This window comes from Rattus rattus, chromosome 15 (genome assembly GCF_011064425.1).
Source record: "Rattus rattus isolate New Zealand chromosome 15, Rrattus_CSIRO_v1, whole genome shotgun sequence".
Lineage (NCBI taxonomy): Eukaryota > Metazoa > Chordata > Mammalia > Rodentia > Muridae > Rattus > Rattus rattus.
In genome coordinates this window covers 28,885,650-28,890,863 of record NC_046168.1, presented here as the reverse complement: position 1 = coordinate 28,890,863, position 5,214 = coordinate 28,885,650, and the positions used below count along the sequence as shown (strand labels likewise).

Below are 5,214 nucleotides of genomic sequence, written 5' to 3'. Positions count from 1 at the left end.
GATGCCAAGACGTGCGTTTACAGTGCATCTTGAAAGGCATCGTGTCAGGAGAGGCTCAAGGCTGTAGCAACCAGAGCTGTGTGCTCACGCCTCACTGACCAGGAACCAGGGTGCTAGTACCGTACATACTCAAGATGGGTATTCGTCGAGATACTTCTTCTCTGGAAACAATGCTCTCCGTGCCTATGTACATGATGAGAAGTTTTGTAAGCAGATGTCTTTCCCATATCACCCACAAGCTCCCAGCAAACAGCATTTATAAAGGAAGCGGGTGATTCTTACATCATTTCTGAGTGAGTTACAGCCCTAATTCAGACCTGGTGACAAGGCTTCCAGCCCTTGGAGTAGCATGTCTGCAGCTCAAGGCTTTACTGATAGATTGTTACTTTTGGATTAAGTGCAGAACCAAGCTTTCATTTATCTGACATTTACTAAATTCTTTGAGTTACCAATTCAGACACCCACACTTAGTGTGGGCTGAAAGTTCTTAAAAACCCGACAGTGATTTGTTTAATCCTTGACTGAGTCCAGAGTCTGCAAAGAAAACAAAGCCATTCTGAAAAATGGAGGCAATTGAGAAAGTCTGGATAACTGAGGGGCTCTGGATAACTGAGGGGCTCTGGATAACTGAGGGGCTCTGGATAACTGAGGGGCTCTGGATAACTGGGAACATCTGGATACTGACCATTGTGTGTATGCATGTGCACGAGAGAAAATGTCACATTGATATTAGACTTCTTGTCAACATTTTACGAGCATGTTCTTGCTCTAGGGTCATGTCACCTAGAGGTACCTTGGACAAAATTACCATGATGGTTGTAATTTATTTCTCAGTAGTTCAGGAAAACCAGTGCACAACGGGTAGAAAATGTGGCTGGACGTTCGCTCATGGATCCAGATGAACAGTGTGTAATGTTATTCGTAACAGTTTGGTTTTTCTGTTGGTTTGAACATTTTCAGATGGAGGTTGTTAGGAAACGGTTGGCTGTGAAATAAAACTGAATGTCAGAAATGACTCTACTTGTACGGTCAGCCCAACAGTGGGCAACTCCAGTGTCCAGTGGGCAAGTTGAGGCAAAGCACATCAGTGCCTTCCTGCTCCTAGTCTCAGGAAGCCAGCAAGCTAGAGAAAGAAGCAGAGGCAATTTCACGTGGTAGGTGAAATCGTGTACATTTCAGACAGGAGGGGCCAAGGGAGACATTGCCTTTCTACCTCACCACTCTCAGTCACTCTGCAGTTACACCACAGTCCTCACCTCGCCAGTAACCGCAGCCCAGCCTGAAGCTAACCCAGCCAGAATTACTGCATCTCATTTCCTCTCCCCTTCCTCTCCCCTCCCTTTCTTTCTTCCTCCATCCTTTCTTCTCTTCCTTCCCACCTACCTTATTTAAAAACAACAACAACAACAACAAAAATACTTGTCATTGGAAAGAAACACAAAGTAACCACAGTAGTTCTAGCTTATAATTTTAGCAGTCTGGAGTCTGAGGTAAAAGAATTGCCACACACTGAGACCATTCTGGGTTTACATGAAAAGTGCCAGGCTAGTCTTGGCTACAGAGTGAGGCCCTATCTTAGCCACCCCCCACCCTGCTCCCCATCACCCACACTACGGAATAGAAGAAACTGCTTTTCAAAGTTATTCTAAGGTTAAAAGTCAGGGATGCCAGGTGGTGGTGGCGCACACCTTTAATCCAGCACGTGCGAGTCGGAAGTGGACTGATCTCTGACTTGGAGGCCAGCCTGGTCTACAGAGTAAGCGCTAGGACAGTCAAGACGACTCAGGGAAACCTGTCTTGAAAACAAAACCAACACACCAAAACCAAAATATGTTTATGTGAGAGAACGGCTCACAGAAAAGAAACATCGTGCTTCCCAGCCCCTGGAGGAGTTGCAGGTGTCACCGCCTTGTCATGTGTGCATCAGTCGGCGGCAGAGAGGAAAGAGGCTGTGTCTACACTCAGCGTTCTGACCTGTGACCTTCGGAACGATAAGTAGACTAACGCTCCCTGAAAAAAAGCAAGCCCGAGACGGCTACCAGTCCGGTGCTGTGCAGACCTGGGGAGAGGGCAGACCATGCTCGGAATGATCCCTGCCAGGTGCCACAATACATGGGCCTGAGGCCACTCCTGAGGCAACCCGGACACTCAGAGCCCCTGAGAAGCAAATGGTGGAGAAGTGCAAGAGAAACGGAAGGATGTGGGTCCAGTGAAGAGAGGCTGAATTAGAGACTCGAGGAGAGTGAGGCTCAGCCTGATGTAAATAGCTGGTGATGCCTCCTGGTACACCGTGGTGGAATCCTGACCTGTGCTGCCATTGGGGCCATGGCTGGGTCTGTGACCCAGCAGCAGCAGCAGCAGCAGCAGCAGAAGCCTGTTATCACCAAAGGCCAGGTGAGTGGTCGCTGGTGGACATGTTGATGTCTGAGAGCTGGGCAGAACTGGCTCCACCCCTTGCCTAGGCATCATGGGAAAGCTGGCCCTGAGAGCAAAAGAGCTGACCCCGCCCTAGGCAGCTTCAGTACTTGGGAGAGCAGGTTCAGCACATCATGGGAGTTGCAAGTGAGCTGGCCCAAGGGTATAAACATGGGAGAGCTGGTCCTGCCACTTGTCTCCTGTGCAGTGGTATGGAGGAGGGACGCCCTTCTCCTGCTTCATTCCTTGCAACCTATTGCAGGTGGGAGAGCTGGCCCCAGGGTCATGAGAGCGGGAGAACTGGCCCTGTCCCTCACTGGCTGCCACACTCGAGAGAACAGCATTTTTTGGTATTAATATTTCTTTTTTGGGACACAGTATCTTGTTATGTCCCCGAATGTCGGGAGTTTAAATGTGAAGTGTCCTCCGTAGGCTCATATGTTTGGAGCACTTTGTTCCCAGCTGAGGGAGTTCTTGCTTTAGCTCAGCCCCACTTCCTGTCCTCTCCACTTCTTTACTGCAAATGCAAGTTGACCAGCTGCCCCATGCTTCTGCCACTACGTCTCCCTTGCCACTGGGCAGCATCCCCTTGAACTTTAAGCCAAATAAGTATTTTTTTTTTTAAGTTTCTTCACATCGGGTATTTATTTGATCACAGCAATGAACAAAAGGACCCGATACCACAGGTGGTATAGGTTACTGCTCCCCTGGTGAGATGTCAGGTACTGCACATTTTACTCTCTCTCTCTCTCTCTCTCTCTCTCTCTCTCTCTCTCTCTCTCTCTCTCTCTGTGTGTGTGTGTGTGTGTGTGTCCCTATAAGGATCCTTTCACTGCCTTTTGGAATAGAATTGAGTTTCCTAGAAAGGCTTTGCTCCTTTGGGGACATGCAATCAAGCTTTGTTTAGGTGAGCCTAGAGTTTAGGTGAGTCCAGGGTAAATTTTTCCTACTGTTGTGGCATTCTGGATACTTTAGTTAATAACTGCAAATAGTGAGCCTTTTCACCTGGCCTAATGGGTCAAGGCCCATATGGGTATCGCTGTCTCCAATCTTTCCACGCAGTTGTTTGCCTGCCCTTGTGCCATTTCCATGGCTGGGTCAGCACTGACTGAAGGCTCCGGGGAGATGTTGTTTGCGTTGTTCTCCACTCCCTCTGCGTTGTTATGGTTTGCATGTTCCCCAGGCTCAGACGCCTGGGCACTGGGTCCCCAGATCGTGCTGCTGTTTCGGAAGTTTTGGGATCTTTAGAAGGTAGAGCCTATCTGGAGGAAACAGACTGAACAGGAAGTCAGCGGGGATGTAAGGCAAAGCCTGCACCCATGTGGTTCCCTGCATCCTGTAAGCCAGTGCCTAAGCCTGCAACCATAGGGTTGGGCCATCAAAGCAATGTCTCCAATCCTCTTTAGCAAGTTTTCTCCACCTTTCTCATCGCTGGGACCAAATGCCTGATAAAATACAGCGAAAGGGAGAGCAGTTTGCTTTGACACATGATTTGTGTCAGTAAGACACATCTTGTCCATCTTGTCAGTAAGAGTAGCTCAACTTCCTGATCTGCCCAGATTGAGTGAGCGAACAACTCATGTTCCTGCTGCCACAAAGGGAGATTCTTGCTGTTGGGATTTCCTGCTGTGATGTGCTGTACCCTTAAACTGAGAGCCAAAATGTTGCTCCTTATTAAACATTTGGTCGCAGCGATGAGACCCCTGGTCTGTGAACTCAAGCTGCCTTAGTCCAAGAGTCCCAGCTCTGACCCTGCCTGCTTCAGAGATCTCTGTTCTTTGCCTCGCTTAACTCTCTCTGCACCCTGAGTGGACCCTCCCTAAGGTGCCAGGGCGCCTGGAGGCCTACCATTCGCCCCTCTGAGGTACTTCTCCTTTGGCGTGTGGTAGTCAAGGTCTCACTAACTAGTATTTTTAGTTATTCCAAATGGAAGTGTAAGTTTATTAGTCTATGTTGCTCAATGTGGGAGACCCCTCTGGCCTTTAACTGGCAAAATCTAAAGTATTTAAAAGGACCAAAGTGTAGAAAAGATTTACTTTACTAATAAGTGGACTCCCTATTGTGTGCCTCTTGCTTTCAGTGTATTCTTAAACAGTCGTTTTTAGATTTATTTATCTTATTTTATGTGTATGAGTTTTGCCTATGTATATATGTACTCTACATGCCTGGTGCCTGCAGAGGTCAGAAGAGGGTGTCAGATCCTGCAACAAGAGTTCTGGATGGTTGTAAACCTGGGAGAGACCCCAGGTTCCCTGCAAAGGCAACAAGTGCTCTTAACCACCAAGACTTCTCTTCAGCCCCAAATTTATTCTTATGTAATTTAGTGCTTAAGAGTATGCACAACCAAACCAGGCTGAGTGGTACATACCTTTAACCTCAGCGTTCAGGGGGATCTCGGTGAGTTTGAGGTTTGCTTGGTCTACACAGTGAGTTCCGGGATAGGCTGAGCTGTACAGTAAGATCCAGTTTTAATTAAAAAGAAGAAGATTATGAACAATCTTCCCAAGCAATGGAAAGAGAAACTCGAGTCCCATTTTCTCAGTCCTAGGAGGAGCTCTTGTTTCATCGATTCATCAACACAAACCTTTACAGGCCCTTCTTTCCTTCAGCTTTGCTGTGTACTGGACCCTCTTTGAGCATCTTATTCCTGTTCCTCAAACTTTTGAAGAAATTAAAGATTTTCTGTTTACAACTGGGCAGCCTAGTGCCACCAGTAAAGACATAGACAGATCTGGATCTCATGAAGTTTACAGTTTGGTGGAGTAGACACCACAAAGCACGGTATCACAGACAGGGGGA

At 47.6% G+C, this 5,214-nt stretch overlaps 1 non-coding gene across 1 annotated transcript; it reads left to right on the top strand.

Moving 5' to 3' along the window:
- Positions 1-1,876: 1,876 nt before the first annotated feature.
- LOC116885049 lies at positions 1,877-2,008 on the top strand. The gene has a single exon (XR_004385935.1). It is a non-coding gene; the product is annotated as a small nucleolar RNA SNORA17 (small nucleolar RNA).
- Positions 2,009-5,214: the final 3,206 nt, after the last annotated feature.